The following is a 13205-nucleotide window of genomic DNA, read 5'->3' on the forward strand; positions in this document are numbered from 1 at the left end:
ATAATAATAGAAATCAACTATTCAACTCCATTTAAGCATAATTCTATCATCATTCAATCAAAAACAATAACCCCACTTCATATGCCAACTTTAGGAAACTTGCAAAGACATGGGTTCATGGAATTTCCTTTCTTAAAACCATCAATAATAACATAAATCATCATTAAAAAAAACATTTAATGCAAGAACCCATGCTAGCATCGAAATTAGGATTTTGAGTTTTTGAACAACTTTTGAAATCTTTTGGATTGACTCTTTGATTGAAGAAGGAATCAAAGATGAAGAGTCCCCATACCTTCAACTCAAAGATATGATATTCGACTCTGGGTACTCAACTCAATATAAAGCAACAATACACATGCAATATATGGAAAGCTTTATAAAACAGTAAAAACAACTTGGTTCGTTAAAGAAAATGCAATAACGAACTCAACTTTACTTATATAATAAACTAACATAGTTTTGTGGGAGATTATCTTATCGACAACCACCACTATGAGCCTAAGTGGTGATACATCGTCTTGCCCACGCTACCAGAACTGTCCTATACTTTTCCGTCATATAGAATGCTTTAACTTAGTGGATCCACTAGCTTAACTTATGTGATCATCTAAAAAGTATGACCCATTAATACCCATGATGGCTATATGGTTTATGGAGACTTGAGTTATCTGAACTCGCATCCCCATATCGGTGCTCAATACTACTCCTAAAACGTACTTAGCTCATATGTTTGTAAAGACAAAATCTTTCTTTGGTTTGAGATAATTATTCAAAACTTAGCTTAAAAGCTCTCTTAGAAATCATAGTTTCCTCTTTACTAAAAAAACTAGCTCAAAGGCTCTTTTGAAATCTCAGTTTCCTTTCTTGTTTAAATGTGAAAACATTTACTCTTTGGGAATACATTGTTCCGATATACTCTTTTGAAGAAATGAGCTAAACTCTTTACTCTTTGCTTAACTCAAAACTTAAGTCTTAAAACAAAGTTAAAAGGTTTGTAAAAGACTGCTTAAAATATGGTTCACGCCGAATTATGGATGTGAACGACTCAATGCAAGGTTTTCAATAACCATAGATAGAACTCAACACTTGGATCTCAAGAACTTCAATAATACTACTCACTTCAAGAATGTTCAACTTAGAGGGTTCATGCGGAATTATGAGCATGAACTACTCAACTTAAGGACTCAAAGATGCTTCTCATTTGAAGACTGTTCGACTTATTATGTTCATGCAGAATTATGGGCGTGAACAACTCAACTCATGGACTTCATGGGTAATAGGTAATAGTCCCATGATTAGGAATGTAATCTCAAATTGGTTAGAAACTCAATACTTAAGACTTAGGATCTGAGGATATTTCTCCTCTCATAGATACTCAACTTCTGGAGTTCATGTGGAATTTTATGGCATGAACGACTTGACTCATAGGTTTACATAACATTATAGAACTCATGATACAACTCTTCTCATTCTCTGAATTACTTACTCAAAACTTAGTTCAAATCGATAGTTGATCTCAAAGGATTCACAATTGAACTGAAAGGCTTTCTTGAACTCTACTCTTAACTCTCTCTTGAATGTGAATTATGAATTCATGAGTTTTGGTTCATGACATGAAGGATCTCATGATGACAAAGTAGATTCATGAATACATTCTCTTCATCCTCATACTCACTTGCTCGAGTCTTGAAACAAGTTACTAATAATTGTAGAAGACTCCTCAAAAAGACTCTAAGGGACCTTATCAAAAGGTTTGAAAGAACTCTCAAACTTGACTCTCAACTCTACCTTGAATTTGATTTATGAATTCAAGGTTATGATCATGTTAGGAATGATTTTAGAAGTAGCTTAGAGTAGTTAGAATTGAAAAGTAGTGAAGGTGCACTTTAAACGAACTCAAACAGGGCAACCAACGACAAACTAGATGGGGCAAGAGACCCTGCCGCTATGGGTGGCGCGGGGCGCCAGCCCCTAAATTTCAGAGGTGGGTTTGGGGTGCTCTGGCAGACGCATCGCTCCAGGCCCCAACCCAAAAAATTTAGCAAGTTTCTTTTCTTGTTTTCTCACCCTATTTCGCCTAGAATCGAATGATTTCTTCCCCAATCACTTAGAATTGATTACTTAACATAAGTACACTCTAATCTACTTAATACATCCATTAAAACACTCACTTTGATCTCAAGAAATCATCCAAAATCCAACACAACATGATTTAGAATGAACTTCAAGAACTCATCAAGAACTCAAATCTTTCAACTTCAAGAATGAAATTTATGCTAAAAATAACATGTTTGGCATGTGAGTGAACAAACCCAACACTATGGAAGCTTACATACCTCTTAGGGATTAAACCCATGGCGAAAATCCGCAACAAGACGCAAGAATCTCGACGAACGCTTGATCCTCTCCTCTTTTCTCCTCTTTTCTCTTCTTTTCTCTCAACTAAAACCCTAGGCTAATTTAGGATTATAAAACTGAACTTAATAGGATTAGAAGCTTAAAAATATTACTAAACACGACTTAAATATGTTTGGATAAGGAAAAGACTAAAATACCCCTTACTATTTCCGGGTAACTTTCCTTAACTGAACAGCCTAACTTCAAAAGGTCATATCTCACTCATCCGATCTCGAAACTTAGCAAACTCGGTGGCGTTAGAAAGATAATTCAAAGATCTTTCCTAATGTATCTGTTATCACACCTAAATCATCATGGGCTATGATTTATAGTCATTTGAAGTCGACCCAAAACTCATACTTAGCTTAACTTGCAAAAATTCAAATTTTGCTATTTCCAATTTAATTATTTTTGGAACTCAAGGTGCTACATCTAGTGACCTTAACACTTAAAAAATTTTAATTCCTCGGTAAAAACTCACTCACTACGATGGACGGTTCGGGTCATAGTTCAAAAAATTTTCTGGGATGTTACTTCCCCCTTGGGAACATTCGTCCTCAAATGAGTTTAATCTTAGAAGACTAAGGGTGTAACATTAACAATCAACTGAAATACCCAACAGGCAATGCAATTACAACATGCTAATCTTATAAATAAAAGCCAAGAAAAGGATTAGTACCTTAATTTGGAATTTCTCCGGATTCGAAGAGATGTGGATATCTCTTCTTCATATCTTCCTCAGCTTCCCAAGTAACTTCCTCAACAAATTGGTTCCTCCAAAGGACTTCGACTGATGCTACTTCTTTAGTCCTCAACTTGCGAACTTGGCGATCTAGAATCTGAACCGAAATCTCTTCATAAGATAAGCTATCCTTGATCTCAATACCTTCAGTTGGTATGATAAGTGAAGGATCTCCCATGCACTTCTTCAACATGGAAATATGAAATACCGGATGAACCGCTACTAACTCTTGTGGTAGCTCTAACTCATAAGCTACATTATCAATCCTCTTGGATATTCTGTAAGGCCAATATACCAGGGACTAAACTTCCCCTTCTTATCAAATCTCATAACACCCTTCACGGGTGAAACTTTCAAGTAAACTCAATTATCTACTTCAAACTCTAACTCCCTCCTCCTACTATCAGTGTAGGATTTCTGACGACTCTGCGCTGTTTTCAATCTCTCTTGAATAACTTTCACTCTCTCTATAGCTTGATGAACTAAGTGTGGTTCTATCAACCCTGCTTCACCAACTTCAAACCATCCAATAGGAGATCTGTATCTTCTCCCATAAAGAGCCTCATATGGAGTCATTTAGATGCTAGCATGGTAACTATTGTTGTAGGCAAACACAATAAGAGATTGGTGATCATCCCAATTACCCTTGGAATCAATCACACAATCTACCGTGATACCTCAAAACACTATTTCCCCCTTGTTCAAAAGCCATCACTTATGACTTATGAACATTTGTCTTTAATTTAAGCAAAATAAGATTCTGGTCTTGCTTCTCTTTTACTTCTAACACTAATGATAATTCAGCCCCATTCATCTACTCCTCATTCTATGGGATCCATTAGTCGAACTACTAGTCGTGCAAGTCTATGCACCTCTTTTGCTAACTCTTTTTTATCTTTCTTAAAATGGGCGGTACTACCCATAGACAACCTGCTCAAGGCATCAGCAACAACATTAGCCTTACCTGTGTGATAAATAATACTCATGTCATAATCCTTGAGTAATTCCAACCACTTCCTTTGTCTGAGATTAAGCTCTTTTTGAGTAAACACATACTAAAGGCTCTTGTGATAGGTGAACACATCCAGATGAACACCATAAATATAATGGCTCCATATTTCAAAGCAAAAACTATAGCAGCCAACTCTAAGTCATGGTTTGGGTAATTCTTCTCATGAATCTTCAACTATCTGGAGGCATAAGTTATAACTTTGTCATTCTACATAAGTACACAACCCAAACCAACTCTAGATGCATCACAATATAAAACAAATCCTTGTGTATCTTCTGGTAAGGTCAACACTAGGGCAATAGTCAACCTCTTTTTCAATTCTTGAAAACTTTTCTCACAAGTTTCAGACCATTGAAACATCATTGTTTTCTGAGTCAACTTGGTCAAAAGGGATGCAATAGATGAGAACCCCTCTATGAACCTTCTATAATATCCATCCAAACCCAAGAAACTCCTAATATCAGTTGGAGATGTGGGTCTAGGCCAATTCTGCACTTCCTCTATCTTTTGGGTATCAACTCTTATTCCATTACAGGAAACTATGTGGCCTAAGAATGCCATAGACTCAAGAGAAAACTCACATTTAGAGAACTTAGCATATAACTCCTTATCTTTCAAAGACTGAAGAACTATTCTGAGATGGCTAGCATGATCTTCTTCATTTCTTGAATAGATTAGTATGTCATCAATGAAGACGATAACAAACATATCTATATAAGCTTTGAAAACTCTATTCAGAAGATCCATGAACACTGCAGGTGCATTAGTGAAATCGAACGACATGACCAAAAACTCATAATGACAATAACGGGGCCTGAATGTTGTTTTGGGAATATCACACTTCCTTACTTTCAACTGATGGTAGCCAGATCTAAGGTCTATCTTAGAAAAACAAGAACCACCCTAAAGCTGATAGAAAAGATCATCAATTCTCGAAAGAGAATACTTGTTCTTGATGGTAACCTTGTTCAACTGACAGTAATCTATACACACCCTAAGGGAACCATCTTTATTTCTCACAAATGGGACCAGAGCCCCCAAGGTGAGATACTTGGTCGAATTAAATCTTTCTCTGAAAGATCCTTCAACTTCTCTTTAAGCTCTTTCAACTCTGCTGGTGCTATTCTATATGGTGGAATATATATAGGACGAGTATCTGGACGAACATCTATACCGAAGTATATCTCTCTCTCAGGAGGGACTCCGGGAAGACCATCTGGAAAGACTTCTGGAAACTCTCTTACTACTGAAACTGACTGAATAGGAGGTATCTCAACACTAGAGTCATTAACTCGGACTAAGTGATAGACACACCCCTTAGAAACTAACTTCCTTGTCTTAAGTTATGAAATAAAATGACCATTAGGCAATTGTGAACTGTTTTTCCACTCTAAGACTAGCTCATTGGAAACTGAAACTTGACAACTTGAGTTCTACAATCAACTGAGGCATAACAGGCATGAAGCCAATCCATACCAAGAATGACATCAAAGACTACCATGTCTAACTCAATAAAATCAGCCATGGTACTCTTGTGACTAACGAAAATGGGACAATCATGATAGACTCTCTCTGCTAGAATAGACTCACCAACAGGTGGAGAAACACTGAAGGGTTCACTAAGTTGCTCAGGAATAACATCAAAATTCATCGCAACAAAAAGAGTTACAAAAGATAAACTCGCTCTTGGGTCTAGCAAATCATGAACATTAAAGTTGAAGACTTGGATCCTACGAGCGACAACATCTGGCGAATCCTCTTGCTCTCGGCGACTAGCGATAGCATAAAGACGGTTTTCTTCTTCGCCTGCCCTTGAAGTATCTCATCTAGATGCAGCTCTATCTAGTGAAGCAACTAAAGAAGACTGGGCTCTATTGCCCCCATTACCATTACTTTGTCTGCTCTTAGGACACTTTCTCGTAAAATGATCATTCTGGTCACACTTGAAGTAACTAGTGGAGTCATCACAACACACCCCTGAGTGGATCCTACCACATTTAGCACATGCAGGAATCTTATTACCCCTTTGTGCCTTACTACCTTGCGAATGCGCAGGTCTAGTTCTGTAGTTCTGAGAATTTTGACTATTGTACTCACATTTGTTCCTTGGTGCAGGTGCACTAGCAGATGATTGAGCAAGCCCTCTCTTCTTATGTTGGGAAGAAGACTGGTTCGCATTACTATTTCGCTGCCCTGATTCATTCCCTGATGTCTTAGCCCTCTTATTCTTAAACTCTTATCTATCCTTCAGCTTGTCCTCCTCAACTTGTTGCACATGGATAACCAGCCTTGCTATGCCCATGTCACCTATTAGCATAGCTGCCTTACTTTCCTTACCTGAAATACGAGTCAACCCAACAACGAATAAACTCATCCTGCTCCTCATGTCGTCAACCATCTCTTAGCTCACGGGAAAAGAAATGCCTCATGAAGGCATTATCGACCATAGGCCATCTCAAAATTGGTTACGCATAAGCACGAGTTAGAAATAAACTTTATAGAGATGAACTCTATTGAATGAAATGAGTATGAAAGAAGTGAGATAGTTCCTAAATGTTACAGCCTCCTAATTATAGAAGCGATGCGCTTCATGCCGATAACTAGGACTCTACAGACACGACTTCATAGACTCACTAGTACTCTTGAACTATGTGCTATGATACCAAGTTTGTCACGCCCCGAGCCTACACCCTGGACGTGGCCAGCACTTGAGAACCATTGTTGGCCCCAAGCGAACCCTTGCCCTTGCTTACTTACTCAGCGGAATATTTAACTTAATAACGATATATCTATGTAATAAACTGGAATGTTATAAAGGAACATTCAACTGACCACTAAGGCAAACTCAAGTCTCAACATAGGATAATGACAATGAAAAGACTAAAAAACTAACATCTGACTATCTATGAAGCCTCTAAAACAACTAAGATAGATGTCATGATAAGACCCCCAATCATCCTAAAAAATGAAATACTAAAAATCAAATGATAATAAAGGATCCCTTCGGAGAGAAAGGAGGCTCACCAACTGACTCTGAATGCTCAATTGGATCAACAAGACACTGGATGTTGATCCTGGTTACCTACGCCTGCATCATAATAAGATGCAGGCCAACTGGTATCAGTACATTGATTGTATGAGTAAGCAAGAAGAAATCTAAAACAAGACATAAGCGTGAAAGGAACTGAAGAACTTACCTGGCTCAACTCAAATGATTTCTATATAAAGCAGTGTATATAAATGCAGTATAAAGAAAAACTTTAAAACATAGTTTCAACTCTGTGTATTTAGAAATACAATAATAACTCTGTTTGTAGATACGATATGAACTCTGTTTGTACATGAAAATACAAATATTTTTTATGTATATAAAAATACAAAATACTGTTGTGGGAGTTTCTCTAACCGACAACCATCACTTAAGAGCTATTGTGATGATACANATAACTCTGTATGTAGATACGATATGAACTCTGTTTGTACATGAAAATATAAATATTTTTTATGTATATAAAAATACAAAATACTGTTGTGGGAGTTTCTCTAACCGACAACCATCACTTAAGAGCTATTGTGATGATACATCATTTTGCCTCATGTTGCCAGGGCCTTCTTATACCTTGTCGAGGGTATAGAACCTTAACTACTAAGTGGATCCACTAGTCTATGCCAAAAAGCACTAAAGGAATCATCTAAAAAGTATGACTCTTTTCTACCCATGATGGCTACATGATTTATGGCAGCTCAGAGTTCTTTCAACTCTCCCCCATATCGGCAATACTACTCGCAAAATATAATAACTCTTTATGTTTTAAAAACATAACTTCTTTCTGTGGTTTGAGATAATTGCTCAAAACTTAGCTCAAAGGCTATCTTGGAAATCTCAGTTTCCCTTCTTGCTTAATTGTGAAAGCATTTACTCTTTTATGAAAATTAGCTCAAAGGCTCTTTGGAAATCAAAGTTTCCCTTCTTGCTTGTGAAAGCATTTACTCTTTTCTGAAAACTAGCTCCAAGGCTCTTTGGAAATCAAAGTTTCCCTTCGTGCTTAATTGTGAAAGCATTTACTCTTTTCTGAAAACTAGCTCAAAGGCTCTTTGGAAATCAAAGTTTCCTTACTTGTTTAAATGTGAAAACATTTTAAACTCTTTGGGAATATACATAGTCCCCATATACTTTTGAAGAAATGAACTTCAACTTTACTCTTTACTGAACTCAAAACTCAAGTCTTAAAACAAAGTTAAATCATTTGTAAAAGACATTTGGAAGACTCTCTTAACTTCTCTTGACTTGACTCTTAACTTCTCTTGACTTGAATCTTAACTTTCCTTGAATTTAATTATGGATTCAAGGATTGTAATTTGTGATAGGAAACAGCTCGTGACGTTTAGGAATGATTTTAGATAGCTAAACATGAGAAATGATCAAGAAATCACTGTCTGAAACCTGGTCCGCGATGCGGAGATGTATTTAAATATTTGATCGGGAAATTTACTTTTGAGGCAGGGTAGTCCGCATCCAAACCACGATGCAGAGCTGATTTTTGTTCACTCAGGGAGCAAGTCTGCGACACGGACTTGCGTGCCAAAACCTGCTCGACTTTTCCTTCTTTGTTTTCCAACCCCAATTCGCCTAAACTTGACTATTTTTCTAAAAATATTTTTAGATTCAGATACCCAGCATATGTACCCAAGAACCTAACTCTAAAACTCGACGTAAAGATATCAGAAACTTCTCAATTCAGCCTAATTCAAGAATGAAAACAATTTTAAGATATACATTATCAAGAACATCAAACTTTCAACCTTTTTAGAATGAATTTCGCTGAACTAAACATGTTTGGCGCATGGGTGAACGAACCTAACGCTATGAGAGTGTCACATGCCTCGTAAGGATCGCCCCTTGATGAAATCCACAAGCGATTCTTGAAGATCTTGACGATTCTTGCTTCTTCTCCTCTTTTCTCCTCTTCTTTTCTCTTGTCTCAAAACCCTAACTCTTTTTTTAAAAAAAGCATAAACTGATCAAGTTCAGTTTAGACCCCAATTAAACTCCTAAAAATGAATTAAAATAATAGGGTATGGAAAAGACCAAAACACCCTTTAAAAATCTTGGTTGGCCATTTCCTTATCTGAACAACCTAACTTCCAATAGGCATTGCTCACTCATAAGAACTCGGAATCGCGCAAACTTGGCAGCGTTCAAAAGATTATTCCAAGGTATTTCCTACGATTTATTGAAACACACTTCACTCATCCTGAGCTAGATGTTATGGTCATTTGAAGTTGACCAAAAACTCAACTTTAACCCACTTAACAAATTTCCAGATTTTTATATTCTTTCCAAAAATGACTATTTCCGATTTAAAACTACTTTATAGTTTTCTCTAGTTATGGGGTGTTACACCTCCTGTATGTGCTAAATGTGGTTTTAACCACTTAGGTACTTGTCGTGAGGGCTCCACTGGTTCTTTCAAATGTGTCCAGAATAGGAATTTTATGCGAGATGTCCAATGAATAAGAAGGGTAATGGTAATGCGGACAATAAAGCTCAGTCTTCTTTAGTTGCTCCACCAGGAAGAGCTGCACCTAGAGGGGCTACTTCCGATACTGGCGGAGGATTAAACCATCTATATTCTATCACAAGTTGCCAAGAGCAAAAGGATTCGCCAGATGTTGTTACTGGTGCGATCCAAGTCTTTAACTTTAATGTTTATGCTTTGCTAGACCAAGTAGCGAGTTCATCTTTTGTAACTCCTTATGTTGCGATGAATTTTGATGTTATTCCTGAGCAACTTAGTGAACCATTAAGTGTTTCTACATCTGTTTGTGAGTCTATTCTAGCAGAAAGAGTCTATCATGATTTTCCCCTTTTGTCAATCACAAGAGTACCTTGGCCAATTAATTGAGTTAGGCATGGTAGATTTTGATGTCATTCTTGGTATGGACTGACTTCATGCCTGTTATGTCTCAGTTGATTGTAGAACTCGAGTTGTCAAGTTTCAGTTTTCAAATGAGCCAGTCTTAGAGTGGAAAAGTAGTTCAGCAGTGCCTAAGGGTCGTTTTATTTCATACCTTAAGGTGAGGAAGTTAGTTTCTAAAGAGTGTATCTATCACTTAGTCCGAGTTAATGACTCTAGTGTTGAGATACCTCATATTCAGTCAGTTTCAATAGTAAGAGAGTTTCCAGATGATCTTCCTGGAGTCCCTCCTGAGAGAGAGAGATAGAATTTGGTATAGATGTTCTTCCAAATACCCGTCCTATCTCTATTCCTCCATATAGAATGGCACCAACAGAGTTGAAAGAGCTTAAAGAACAGTTGAAAGACCTCATTGATAAGGGCTTTATTCAACCAAGTGTCTCACCTTGGGGCACTCCGATATTAATTGTTAGAAAGAAAGATGATTTCCTTAGGATGTGTATAGATTACCATCAATTGAACAAGGTTAACATCAAGAACAAGTATCCTCTTCCGAGAATTGATGATCTTTTTGATAAGCTTCAAGGTTCTTCTTGTTTTTCTAAGATAGACCTCAGATTTGGCTACCATTAGTTAAAAGTAAGAGAATATGATATTCGTAAGATAGCATTCAGGACCCGTTATGGTCACTATGAGTTTCTGGTCTTGTCGTTCGGTTTGACCAATGTACCTGCAGCTTTCATGGACCTTATGAATAGAGTTTTCAAACCTTATTTAGATATGTTTGTTATCATCTTCATTGATGAGATACTAATCTATTCAAGGAATGAAGAAGATCATGCTAGCCATCTCAGAATAGTTCTTCAGACTTTGAAAGATAAGGAGTATATGCTAAGTTCTCTAAATGTGAGTTTTGGCTTGAGTCTGTGGCATTCTGCGGCCACATAGTTTCGGTGATAGAATTAGAGTTGATACCCAAAATAAAGATGTAGTGCAGAATTGGCCTAGACCCACATCTCTAACTGATATTAGGAGTTTCTTGGGTTTAGCTGGCTATTATAGAGGGTTCGTAGAGAGGTTCTCATCTATTTCGTCTCCTTTGACCAAGTTCACTCATAAAACAGTGAAGTTTCAATGGTCTGAAGCTTGTGAGAAAAGCTTTCAGGAATTGAAACAAAGGTTGACTACTGCCAAAGTTTGGACATTACCACAAGATACGCAAGGCTTGGTTGTCTATCGTGATGCATTTAGAGTTGGTTTGGGTTGTGTATTAATGTAGAAAGGTAAGGTTATAGCTTATGCCTCCAGACAGTTGAAAGTTCATGAGAAGAATTACCCAACCCATTACTTAGAGTTGGCTGTCATAGTATTTGCTTTGAAGATATAGCATCATTTGTATGGTGTGCATGTAGATGTGTTCACCGATCACAAGAGCCTTCAGTATGTGATTACTCATAAGAACTTAATCTCAGACAAAAGAGGTGGTTATAATTACTCAAGGATTATGACATGAGTATTCTTTACCACCCAGGAAAGGCTAATGTTGTTGTTGATGCTTTAGGCAGGTTGTCTATGGGTAGTACCGCCCATGTTGAGGAAGAAAATAGAGAGTTAGCGAAAGATATGCCTAGACTTGTACGGTTGGGGGTCCAACTGATGGATTCCACAGAAGAATGAGTGGTGGTGATGAATAGGGCAGAATCATCCTTAGTGTTAGAAGTGAAACAGAATCAAGATGAAGATCCTATTTTGCTTGAATTGAAGGCAAATGTTCATAAGCAAAAAGTATTAGCTTTTGAACAAGGGGGAGATGGCGTATTGAGGTATCAAGGTAGATTGTATGTACCAAGGGTGGATGAACTCCGAGAGAGGATAATGGAGGAAGCTCATAGCTCCAGCTATTCCATTCATCCGAGTTCCACAAAGATGTATCGCGACTTGAGAGAAGTCTATTGGTGGAGTAGTATGAAGAAGGACATTGCAGAATTTGTTGCTAAGTGCCCGAATTGCCAACAAGTTAAAGTAGAGCACCAAAGGCCAGGCGGTATAGAACAGAATATAGAACTTCCATAATGGAAGTGGAAGATGATCAATATGGATTTCATCATAGGTTTACCAATGTCTCGCAGGCAACATTATTCTATTTGGGTGATTGTCGATAGAATAACAAAATTAGCCCACTTTTTGCCTAGGACTATGCCATGTTATATCTTCAAGAAGTGGTTAGACTTCATGGGGTTTTGATCATCATTAATTTAGATAGAGGTGCATAATTTGGAAGACATTCCAAAAAGGCTTGGGTTCAAAGATGAACTTAAGTACTGTCTTTCATCCTCAGACAGATGGGCAAGCAGAGCGTACTATTCAAACCTTAGAGGATATGTTGAGGGCTTCCATGATTGATTTCAAAGGTAATTGGAATGATCACCTACCTCTTATTGAGTTTGCTTACAACAATAGTTGTCACTCTAGCATCCAAATGGATCTTTATGAAGCTCTTTATGGGAGAAGATACAGATCTCCTATTTGATGGTTTGAAGTTGGTGAAGCAGGGTTGAAAGTTATTCAAGAGAAGTTGAAAATAGCGCAGAGTCGTCATAAATCCTACGCTGATGCTAGGAGAAGGGAGTTAGAGTTTCAAGTAAATGATTAAGTATACTTGAAAGTTTCACCCATGAAGGGTGTTATGAGATTTGGAAAGAAGGGGAAGCTTAGTCTCCAGTATATTGGTCCTTACAGAATATCCAAGAGGATTGGAAATGTAGCTTATGAGTTAGAGCTACCACAAGAGTTAACAGCGGTTCATCCAATATTTCACATCTCCATGTTGAAGAAATGCATGGGCGATCCTTCATTGATCATACCATCTGAAGATATTACCAGCAATGATAGCTTATCTTATGAAGAGATTCCGGTCCAGATTCTAGATCATTGAGAACAAAAAAGGTAGCATCGGTCAAAGTTCTTTGGAGGAACCAGTTTGTTGAGGAAGCTACTTGGGAAGCTGAAGGAGATATGAAGAAGAGATATCCATATCTCTTCGAATCCGGAGAAGTTCCAAATTAAGGTACTTATCCTTTTCTTGGCTTTTATTTATAAGATTAGCATGTTATAATTGAATTGTTTTTTAGGT

Source organism: Solanum stenotomum, chromosome 2 (genome assembly GCF_019186545.1).
Source record: "Solanum stenotomum isolate F172 chromosome 2, ASM1918654v1, whole genome shotgun sequence".
Taxonomy (NCBI): Eukaryota; Viridiplantae; Streptophyta; class Magnoliopsida; order Solanales; family Solanaceae; genus Solanum; species Solanum stenotomum.